The sequence below is a fragment of the Dendropsophus ebraccatus genome, chromosome 15 (assembly GCF_027789765.1).
Source record: "Dendropsophus ebraccatus isolate aDenEbr1 chromosome 15, aDenEbr1.pat, whole genome shotgun sequence".
In the NCBI taxonomy this organism is placed as follows: Eukaryota; Metazoa; Chordata; class Amphibia; order Anura; family Hylidae; genus Dendropsophus; species Dendropsophus ebraccatus.
The window spans coordinates 7,369,628-7,381,922 of record NC_091468.1 but is presented as its reverse complement, the minus strand read 5'-3'; the positions used below and the strand labels follow the sequence as shown (position 1 = coordinate 7,381,922).

At 45.5% G+C, this 12,295-nt stretch overlaps 1 protein-coding gene across 2 annotated transcripts in view; it reads right to left on the bottom strand.

The window, feature by feature from the left end:
- The window catches only part of UGP2 (UDP-glucose pyrophosphorylase 2), a 63,284-nt gene extending 61,930 nt beyond the window's left edge, over positions 1–1,354 (bottom strand). The window contains exon 1 of one of the 2 annotated variants that reach the window (XM_069954744.1): positions 1,278–1,354. The gene's annotated coding sequence lies outside the window, so the exon portion shown is untranslated. Of the gene's footprint in view, positions 1–1,160; positions 1,251–1,277 lie in introns of those variants that run through there. The other variant, XM_069954743.1, reaches the window with a different exon arrangement.
- Between the last annotated feature and the right edge of the window lie 10,941 nt (positions 1,355–12,295).

The window sequence follows — 12,295 nt, the reverse complement described above, 5'->3', positions numbered from 1 at the left end:
GGGGGGGGGTTGAAGACTCGCGGCAGCAGCTCAGGCATCAGAGTGCAGGTTTATTTTAGGAACGTCCCGGAGAGATCTGTCAGGGAGATGCCACGTCTCGCCTTGACCTTCACAGGAGGACATGTTACAGACACGGGAGACGTGTGGTGCGACTGCTGCAGTGAGGGCGTTCACCCACCCGGTATATACATCAGCTGTGACTGCTTTACGTCCTATAGCGCAGCCTTAAAGGGGATGTGCACCCCTATACCACTGATCTGCTGCTCACCGGGAACCACTGTCACCAGGGCAACCATCTAATCACACAGGTAGTCACCTGCTGGGCGTCACACCGCCCCACCCATCTCTCCACGCCCAATATCAGATATGGGTAAGAGGTGGACAACTCCTTTAATATCCACTTAGTATCACTACCACAATGGTGGTCACAGGGTTTCACTGTAACAGGGGCCCCGACTAGGAGGGTACTGCTATACGGGTAGTCAGGGCATGATGGGAGGTGTAGTTCTGCAATAGATTAAGAGCTACATCTTGGTAAGTCTAACAGGGCATGATGGGAGTTGTAGTTATGCAACAGCCAGGCATTCACTAGCCAGAGAGCTGTGGGTTACAGCCTATAAGGGCATGATGGGAGTTGTAGTTCTGCAATAGATTAAGAGCTACATCTTGGTAAACGCTTCTATCCATCTGTCAGGGCATGATGGGAGTTGTAGTTCTGCAACCAATGGAGTCACAGCTTCCAGACGGCGGTGGCTATCGCAGCTGCCAGGAAATGAGGAGCTGTAGTTTTGCAACAGCTGAAAAGTGACAGACAGCAAAATACCAACTTAGTGGTTGCGCCTCTGGTCAGCCATATTGTTTCCCCACCCAGCTTTACCAGGTAAAGATAAGTCCTTATGACTGGAGCCCAGGAAGTTGCCAAGCAACACACTTCAGTCATAAGTACTACAAGTCCCAGCATGCTCTCACATATCCTCTGATTATATATACCACTACAGTAGGATTACATATATAAGTGTATACAGTGAGTATGCATCCATAGGAGCCTGCAGAGTGACAGCCCAGGGCAGCAGCAGGCTATGCAGACACACACGGCACTAGAGGTAGCAGCAGCTCTATACTACACATGCAGCTGGGGAGGCTGAGCCGCTGATACGCACCTGGTCACAGCGGTTATCGATGAGCCGGGCTGCCCTGCAACTGACTGTCAGCAACACTTCCGACACCCGCTGACATCACTCACACCTCCCGCCCCCTTACCCATATCTAACCATTACCAAATATGTCTCTATCACAGCCGACATCTTTGTGGAGCCACTCTCCATGCTGCGGGAAACTGATCCACGACAAAATGGCGCGGTGGTGTACGTGTTGAGCGGGTGGATTGGATATGATTGGTTTTAAAGGTGTCAGGTGACACTATGGGAGGGGCTTAATTGTTGCCGCTGCTGTCCCGCCCTAACCAATGGAAATACGAACATGGCCAAGCTCCACAGTGATGACCAATAGCAATGTAGATGCAAATTAGAGCCGTGCTGGAGGCGGTGTCTGCGAACTAGTGGCCAACGCTGATTGGTTACTGCTGCCTTCCATCTCAGTGTCTGTCAAATGATCTGTTGCTTAGCAACGCGTTGCAAACACTGTCATTGTCAATATATACATACATATATATATATCACCAGAATCACCAGAACAGATGACAATTGTACATGGGATTTAAGGTTAGATAATTATAGAAAAGGAGAAGACTATAAGGGTCAATTTACACAGAAAGATTATCTGTCAGATTATCTGCCAAAGATTTTAAGCCAAAGCCAGAAACAGACTATAGACAGAGATCAGGTCATACAGGAAAGACTGACATTTCTCCTCTGTTCAAATCCATTCCTGGCTTTGGCTTCAAATCTTTGGCAGACAATCTGCCAGATAATCTTTCTGTGTAAATGCACCCTAATGCTACGTTTACACGAAGCGATAATTCGCCCAATCAATCGTTTAACGATTTTGTAGCAACGATTTGGTTTTCATAACGATCAGCGTTTAGACGAATAAATCGTTAGAAAATTCGTAAGGAAAATCGTTATTGCGATCGTTTTTAAGATTGTTTAAGCCCATCTTTTATATAGGGTGAATCTTTGAAAGACTATTTACACGAAGCAATCTGCTAATTTTTAGCGAACGTTGAATGATGATTTAAGAACATGTTAAAAGATCAAAATGAACGATTTTTCACTCATCGCTTGATCGTTTGCTGTGTTTACACGGAACGATTATCGCGCAATGCGATCGTTTTTGCAAATTCGCCCGATAATCGTTCCGTGTAAACATAGCATAAGTGAAGGAGGTTGATGTTTATTCACTGGAAAGGCATCTGTAAGGTCAGTAAGATGTATACAGTAACCACCATATATATCCTGACACCCCCCAAATATCCTGACACAGATCACACTGCCAAGTCCTATGTATATGGCTGTCCCTTGTATATGGCTGTCCCTTGTATATGGCTGTCCCTTGTATATGGTTGTCCCTTGTATATGGTTGTCCCTTGTATATGGCTGTCCCTTGTATATGGCTGTCCCTTGTATATGGCTGTCCCCTGTATATGGCTGTCCCTTGTATATGGCTGTCCCTTGTATATGGTTGTCCCTTGTATATGGCTGTCCCTTGTATATGGTTGTCCCTTGTATATGGCTGTCCCTTGTATATGGTTGTCCCTTGTATCTGGCGGTCCCTTGTATATGGTTGTCCCTTGTATATGGTTGTCTCTTGTATATGGCGGTCCCCTGTATATGGTTGTCCCTTGTATATGGCTGTCCCTTGTATATGGCGGTCCCCTGTATATGGCTGTCCCTTGTATATGGTTGTCCCTTGTATATGGCTGTCCCTTGTATATGGCGGTCCCCTGTATATGGCTGTTCCTTGTATATGGTTGTCCCTTGTATATGGTTTTCCCTTGTATATGGCGGTCCCTTGTATATGGCGGTCCCCTGTATATGGTTGTCCCTTGTATATGGCGGTCCCCTGTATATGGTTGTCCCTTGTATATGGTTTTCCCTTGTATATGGCGGTCCCTTGTATATGGCGGTCCCCTGTATATGGTTGTCCCTTGTATATGGCGGTCCCCTGTATATGGTGGTCCCAGTGGCAATCACAATCTTACACAGTCCGCAGCGGCTCATCTACTCATTGTGTAGCATCTATATTATGTATGAGAGTCCAGAGCTGCACTCTCAGTTCTGCTAATTATTAACCATCAATAACATCAATGCAGAATTTAGAATGCTGCTCTGGGTTATAATGAAGGCCGACAATCATGATTTGTGTGCGATAAGTCCAGAAAGTTACAGTATATAAAGAGTTACAATCACTTTATACATAAAACTGATATCTGAAGTTATAACCCAGGAAGCTTCTAGGAAACGTACAGAGAGATAGTGGGCACCACCTGGATGTTATCAGATATATACATTATTATTATTATTATTACATTAATACAGATCTATACATTTAGCGAGTACCCCCAGGGGTGAGGCACTTCATCCATTATGCATCAGTCTCTTACTATAACTTATTTTCCAGCTTTTACCCATAGTCGGCTCTTAATGCATTAAACAAAGAGTCTAAGATGTTCTGTAAGGAAAGAAACGGACCCTGGGTTACTGGAACAAGAAATCCCCAGTGTAAGGCAAATAGACTAAAAGATATTACTATATATATATATGAGTAGAACACATTGGGAATTGCTGCTTGCCCCATTGAAGTGGACAGGATAAACTGCAATGCCAAGTACAGCCACTATCCAGTGTATGGCACTGTGCCTCTTGGAAGTGAAGAGGCCGCAACTGATCGGCAGCAACCAATCACTGACCCCGGTGGGAGTGTGTAACCCTAACAGAGAATAATACCGCCTAGGAACAGAAGGGTAAGTACATTTTTTAATTTTTTTGGCTATTTTATATAATATTCCGTTTCGATAGAGAAACCTTTGACCTGTGAAGCTGTTGTGGTTCAGCAGAAGGAATCATTGTGCGGCCTTCTCTGTGATGTTCATGTTACATGTAGATCTGATAGAAACCTGTGCATTCCTTCTGCCGCTCTTATCGTGGATTCATCCGTGGGAACTCGGGCCCCGGCTCAGCTCCGTGTCTTAGTGTGGAGCTTCTCATAGTGCAATCTGCTACAATGTGTCCCATTGTGAGAGGTGGTGGTAGTAGAGGCCGGCCTCCCCCATCATAGCCCCGGCCTCTCAGCCTGACTGCAGTTATGGAGGAGAAGATAATTGTCTGTAATGAAAACCTGCCCTCGCCTGTCACCAGAGATTACTTATGATAGATCCTATAGACCTGGTACTACCTATCATCAGGAGACAATGGATGGGCCCAGCCGCTCACATGACACTGACAGATGATAGAAGGAACGGACAATGCCTCAACGGCCAAACAAACCGCATAGGATGAAGCTGTGTGTAAAAAATGATATAAAATATACCAGGAATAATAAATGACAATATACTAGGCTACACAAGGACTGACTTATATTTCCTTTGTTGTCTTCCAGTATAAACGTCCAAAACCAGTGGTTAAGGGGTTCTACTCTATTAGACAAACCTAGCAACTATCTTCCAGAAACAGCGCCACCCTTGTCCTAAGTTTGTGTGTGGTATAACAACTAATAAAACCGAGGTGAAAAACCTGGACAGGACAGGTCTGGCAGTCCGACAGCATCCCGTGGCATCTAAATCAGTAGGATTTATTCAAGTGACATACACAAGGGCAATGTTTCGACCCCTTGGGGTCTTTATCAAGCCTCACAGGTTTGAAACATTGCCCTTGCGTATGTCACCTGAATAAATCCCACTGATCTTCACGGCAATGGATGCTTCTACTTTCTTCTTGATGCCTACAACGTCACACCAGACCCTGTAAATTTTCCTTCAAGGCCGGATTGCAATAGAGAACAATAATCATGGTTAGGAGGACTGAGAAAGGCTTTATACAGGCTATATACAGGCTATAAACACACTATATACACACTATATACACGCTATATACAGGCTATATACACGCTATATACAGGCTATATACAGGCTATAAACACACTATATACACACTATATACACGCTATATACAGGCTATATACACGCTATATACAGGCTATAAACACACTATATACACACTATATACACACTATATACACGCTATATACAGGCTATAAACACACTATATACACACTATATAAACGCTATATACAGGCTATATACAGGCTGTAAACACACTATATACACGCTATATACAGGCTATATACAGGCTGTAAACACACTATATACACGCTATATACAGGCTATATACAGGCTATAAACACACTATATACATGCTATATACAGGCTATATACAGGCTATATACACGCTATATACAGATGCCATCAGCAGGTAACATGCTCCGTTCCCCAGGATGTGTATGTCATATTCGGGAACATTCAGAGAAGCAGAGATGGAAACCTCCCTCAAAAATTACCTTTTCTCATTTATGTCCTGAATGGCGGCTTCCCACGGTGACATATTATTCCATAGCTATACAGTGCGTCATTACAACAATGCGGCGCTGCCTACTGACTCTCTACAGACATGTCAGAGGGGAAAAAACTTCTCCAAGTACCAAGGTAGGAAAATTATTATATTGACATTAACCCTAATCATTCCAGAATGTTCCAGAACATTGTATATAATGGCTTCCTCTATATCTCTATACATTCCTGGGAACAGATGCTTTAGGTTCTCTGACATCTCGGTACTCGTGACTGTATATACCCAGGGCCGTATTACCAGCTGCTGCTGCCCTAGACACTAAACCTGAAGACGCCCCATCCTCACTCACCAATTAGCATTATGATTTTCTACCTTGGTAATAGCTCCAGGCGTCCAATTTAACACCGCCACACCAGACCTGACCAATACCACCATACTGTGACTGGGTAACACCGCCACACCAGACCTGACCAATACCACCATACTGTGACTGGGTAACACCGTCATACCAGACCTGACCAATACCGCCACACCAGACCCGACCAATACTGCTATACTGTGATTGGATAACACCGCCATACCAGACCTGACCAATACCGCCATACTGTGACTGGATAACACCGCCATACCAGACCTGACCAATACCACCATACCCACTCGAAAAGACACCAGATTTACTGGCAAGTTTGAACGGGAGGTGGGAGACTAAAAAAAGATAAAAAAGTTATTTTCTTCCCCCTTGCTCCCTGGTGCTGCCCCCCTGCAAGGTGCTGCCCTAGGCACCGGACCACCTATTGTGCCTAGTGGTAAATACGGCCATGTATATACCAATATGGAGACAGCTGTGTCCACCATGTATAGCACTATGGGGACTATGGATTCACACTCTAAATTACATTTTTAGTCCTCCAAGGGGATATCATTGTGCCGTCACTTGATCATTTATACAGTAAACTGCAATGCCTTATATTGCAATGAGCTGTCAATCTATTTCCTATGACATCATATTAGGCCGTGATAGGAGTCCTTACCTGGCAGCCACGGAGGCCTTCAGAAGTTGTTTCCTTCAGATTAGGAAGGGGGGGGTCTGTTCACACTGAGGAACAGGTGAGGAATTGTAGAGGAAAGTTTTCGGCCTGAAATTTCCTCTTCTTCAGCTCGGGTGGAATTAGAGCGCAATTCAAGCGATAAGCGGAAGTTCAAAGCCCCAATGACTTCTATGGGATTTCTCTAGCAGAATCCGCCCATTGACACGTCAACTCTTTGGGCAGAAAACAGATCCGCAGTGGAACATTCCGTGTGTACATTCCGCCGTGTAAACAACAGAAGAGAAATCTAGTTGAGCACAATAGGACATTGCTCTGTACATATTATACAGGGGAAATTTCAAGCGGAATAAAATTAAGTGCAGATTCCACTTGAGTTTCCTGGCCTATTCCTCAGTGTGAACATAGCCTTACAGGTGGAGACCCGTTTGTGAACAGAGCGGCACAATGGTTCCATCATTGCATATAATGTTTTACTTGTGTCACAATTGTGCAGATAAATCTCCCAGCTACATAGATGACCTCCCCAGCGCCCTGACCACATGTGCTGTGACCGTGGGCCATAACTAGTCACCATAACTAGTCACAAGCCTGGCACATGTGGTCACGGAGCTGGCTAGCCCCGCTGGGAGCTGTGTCAGCACAATCCTCCTGATTGGTTCCCTTTAAAGGGGAACTATCAGCAGGTTATACAAATCTAGTGGGCACGGGGCGCAGAGGATGAGGGTATGTCTCTTACTTTTACTCTCAGCACCATTCCGGTAAGCCGTTAGGAGCACTGGGGGTGTGGCTTCTGCCCCTCCGAGCAATGACCCCCCCCCCCATTGATAATCCTTAGAGGGGGCGGGCTGACTGGGGGCCATAGCCCTGCCCCCACACTTCAATTCGCCACCTCCCTAATGCTTATCAATGAAGGGGGCCATCAGGGGGTGGGTCATCGTGTGGGGGTCCTATCCCTGACTGTCCCGCCCCCTCTAATGATTGTCAGTGTAGGGGCCCGACCCGGGACAGTGCTTGGAGGGGCGGTAGTCATGCCCCCAGTGCTCCTATCAGCATACCAGGCACCACTAACAGCACAGGAAGAGCACTGAGGATGAAGGTAAGAGACCTACCCTCCTCCTCAACGCCCCGTGCCCACAAGGGGGCTAACAGCAGGTCAGATTTGTCTAACCAGCTGATAGTTCCCCTTTAAGTAGTTGTGCAAGGACCCCGGTACCCTTCATCTATCCCTGCCCCTTGGTATGGACAGGACGCTGATTATTCCAGTAAAGATGCCCAATGATCACTGTTGAATTCTATAGCTAAACATACAGAAACATGGTCTACGAATACCGATGTATATATATATATATATATATATATAAATATAACCCTCTACACACATTAAGGGTAGCTTCACACGTATCCTATCGCTGTGTTTTTATCCCTGCGTTTTTTGCTGCGTTTTTTACATGTGAAAATCAAAACTCGCATGTAAAAAACGCAGCGATAAAAACGCAGTGATACGGTACGTGTGAAGTTACCCTAATAGAGGGTGTGTAGAGGGTTATATTTATATATATATACATCGCAGCATTAAAAACGCAGCGATACGGTACGTGTGAAGTTACCCTTAATGTGTGTAGAGGGTTATATTTATATATATATATCGCAGCGATAAAAACGCAGCAATAAATACGCAGCATTAAAAACGCAGCGATACGGTACGTGTTAGGGCACCCTAATATTGTAATAATATTCTTTAACCAGTGAAGATTTCCATCTGTCAGGCGGACAGAATGTGACCGGATTATTCATGGTCGGCCGGAGATTTGGGGGAAACGCTTCCATTAGGATAGGAAACATGGATGAGGTATCTAAGCAGTCGCCCTCTGGATGTTACGTGGACAATATACAATAACGATGGAGAATCTTCTATATATTTCCGGTTGGGACTATGATGCGTCTTCATGTAACAGATCTGCTGATTCTCATGATACGTGATAGCGCCCCTCGCCTCTGGGCAATGCTTGTATATCTCCCTATTGTGCAGACTTGGGTTATGACTGGAGTGGTGGATCCGCTGGACCGCCGCTAGTGATGGCGTAAGCCGCACCAGGGAGCAGGGTATAAGGGGCTGCTGTTCTTCACCAGGACCCGCCGCATGGGATGGACTTGCTGCAGCAGGCGACTCCAGGTCGCTACCCCTGGCTTGGCTTGCGGGCGAGGAGCAGCTGGAGACAGGTGGGCAGGCAAGCTGAAACACAGCTTCAATCAATTATAAGTGTACGATGTGCGCCGTCCTAGGCTATGCATGTTGCATGCGCATGCTTTGACTGTATAAACATGATGGGTAGTGTAGTTCTACAATAGCCTGAGAGCTGCAGGTTTGATACCTGTACTGTGCATTGTAGGTATACACCTGTATTTCTGATCTATATCACATAGCGACATACATACTATGATTGTGTACGTATACCATGTGCTATATATTTCCCATATTGAAGCCTATGGATTGAGCTTGTTACTATTGTATTGCCTTCTCTACACAGCGCCATCTGCTGGTCATTTCACAATGTTACCGCACTGATCCTTTATTTTGTCTAACGTTTAGTTCTCTTGGGCTCCATGAGAAAGACGTAGAGGTTTGTCTACCACAACCTACTGCATAGTGGTTTAAAGTGACTCCCTACCCACAATCTGACCCCCCAAACCACTTGTACCTTCGGATAGCTGCTTTTAATCCAAGATCTGTCCTGGGGCCCGTTTGGCAGGTGATGCAGTTATTGCCCTAAAAAAACACTTTTAAACTGGCAGCCCTGTGCCCAACGGCCAGGGCTTAGATTGTCTATGCATTAGGCTGGCACAACCTCTCCGTCCCTCCTCCCCGCCCTCATCATCATTAGGAATGCTCCCGGCAGATTGTCTCCTATTCATCAGCTGTGTCAGCACGGCACATGGGCTGGATCGTTAAGGCACCTGTGCAATGTTCAGCATGGAGAAAATGTTCCAGTGGCATTCCTAATGATGAAGAGGGTGGGGAGGAGGGACTGAGGGGTGGTGCAAAGTTAGGGCACAGATACTCCTGTTGGGCATGGGGCTGCAAGTTTAAAAGTTGTTTTTTAGGACAATAACTGCATCACCTGCCGAACGGACTATAGGACAGATCTTGGATTAAAAGCAGCTATCCGAAGGTACAAGTGGTTTGGAGGGTCAGATTGTGGGTACAGAGTCGCTTTCAGTGCAAAAAAGCATGACGACTATACTGAAACAACTAGGCTTTAACTGTGCTGTTTTTAACAGAGTAGTTCACCAATTCTATTTTTTTTTTTCAAATTAACTGGTGCCAGAAATTTGTAATTTACTTTTATTAAAAAAAAAGTCAGGTCCAGGACTTATCAGCTGCTGTATGTCCTACAGGAAGTGGTCTACTCTTTACAGTCTTACACAGTGCTCTCTGCTGCCACCTCTGTCCATGTCAAGAACGGTTTAGAGCAGCAGCAAATCCCCATAGAAAACCTCTCCTGCTCCAGACAGTTCCTTTAATCAACAGGAGTTCATTAAAACGTACCCACAATCTGACACCCCCCCCCCCCCCCAACCGACTATCCCGTCAGATAGCTGCTTTTAATCCGAGATCTGTCCTGGGGTACGTTCAGCAGGTGATGCAGTTATTGTGCTAAAAAAAAAAAAAAAAAAAAAAAAAAGCTTTAGGTCTCAGACATGATGGGAGTTGTAGTTTTGTAATAGCTGAAGAGCCAAGGCTTCTCAGCCCTGCTATAAAGAGAATAAAATGATTGAAGAAAAACGTCCAATGCAAGGGGATCCTGGGACAGAAACAACCAGTCAGCGGAATCAAAGGAGGTCAGGAATCATTGCAGCCAAATGTGTCTGAAGACACTACCCTCCCTGTCAGGAGTCAGTGGTTCAGGCTGATGGAGGTGTAATGGTTGGGGTGAATGTTTCATGGCATGCCCTGGGTCCTCTGAGACCTATGGATGGACGTATCTAAGCATTGAGACCAACCTAATTCTTTCCTGGCAGCCATTTACCCTCCAGACACAGGGCTGTGTGGTTGTGGATTGGTTCCAGGATCAGGACAAGGCTTTCACTCCTTCCCTAACCTCCAGGCCACAGATCCTAATCCTATAAGGTCTCTCTGGGATTAGATATAACCAGCTGTACACAGCAAGTCAGTAATTCCATCTACATCATCCTCTCCACACCTACCAATATTCTGCAGAACCATCTCTTCACCTGGAGAAACCCAAACTATGCCAGGATCCCATTCAGCGTAAACCTATGGACGACAGCAGAAATATATGTCGTACAATACTTATGTATGCCATAATACCCCTATATTACTCTGGCAGCCAGCACATTTCCTGACGGTTAGAATAGGCAGCAAGTCTTGTATGTGGAATACATGCTCATATACAGCACACACCACAGTGTAATCTGAACACTGGTGTATTCCCACTGAAAGCTAAAGATTGTACAGTGCAGGTTATATGGAATATCTGCCCCCCCCCCAGAATGCTGACAAAGCGGAGAATGTGAGGAACAGATGAAGCAGGAATCATCCTGAGCCCCAACATAAGACAAAGGCCATAAGCGGCTTCAGCATCAGAGCTCAGGTAATTGAGTAATAGGACAAGAGGATTTGCAGATTACAGGAACAATCTATCACCTGGCACGCTCCTATATAGCAGCCTAGCTTGGCTTTGGTGTCTGTAGTCAGACTAGAGACATTTATGACAGGCTGGGTTACTGAAGGTCAGGGGGTCCCAGTTGTTTAGCTGTAGAAGTCAGCTACTAAGGTCAGCACAAGTGGTTTCCTCTACTGTAGACTATGGGAGAAGTGAAAAGAGCCGAGCTGGCTCCCATACCCTACAGATATCATGTACAGCGCCTGTCAATAACCAGTCCGCACAATAAATCTGAGGCTATTCCAGCATGCACAGTACAGAGGGGACAGTAGTCAGCTGTACTATGGATACCTGCTCTACTACGGCCACCTCAGGATGACGATCGTATGACAAAGAGCTGGAAATCAGGTCCATAGAGGAGCGATAACAGTGACATCCAGCCCCCCCAGACTAGTTGGGCCAAAAGAAACACCCACGTGAACAGATGGAAGCAATCAGCATGGGCACCAATATAAAGGATGTTTTCGGGGTATAGGGGCAGGCAGCCAGGATATACAGATACTTTGCAGAGCTGTTATGGGATGTGGAGTAACAGTAGAATCACAGCGTTCTAGCGATTTGGGCCATTGGTTCCCTATAATAAACTGCATGCGTCCAGAACACTAAGAACAAAGCCATTTGTTCTCTAATGCATTTTGGGATTAACAGTGAATACTTACAATGGCTCTATGGATGTAGGGGAGCTACGATATACAAATATACATTTTTTTTTTTTTTATTTTGGTCCCTCATCTTAGACATGATTTGTTGTTGTGTAACACATCACCATGGAGTTTTAGATCAGGAATGGGGAACTGATGAAAGTCTACAGTTACCATGATGATAGGAATTGAGGAGTCACAAGAGCTGGTGTTATTACATTGCTGCAAAGATTCAAAAAGTTTCCCCACTCCCAGCACGATATCGATACATGAGGCAAAGTGGAGAAACTCTCCAGTACAGGGCTTCCCCGGCCGTAGAATATGGGATGTGAAAATAAACCCTTAGATGAAAGATTGGCTAAACTTGCTGGCTTTGGTGGAAGAAGCCAACGGAG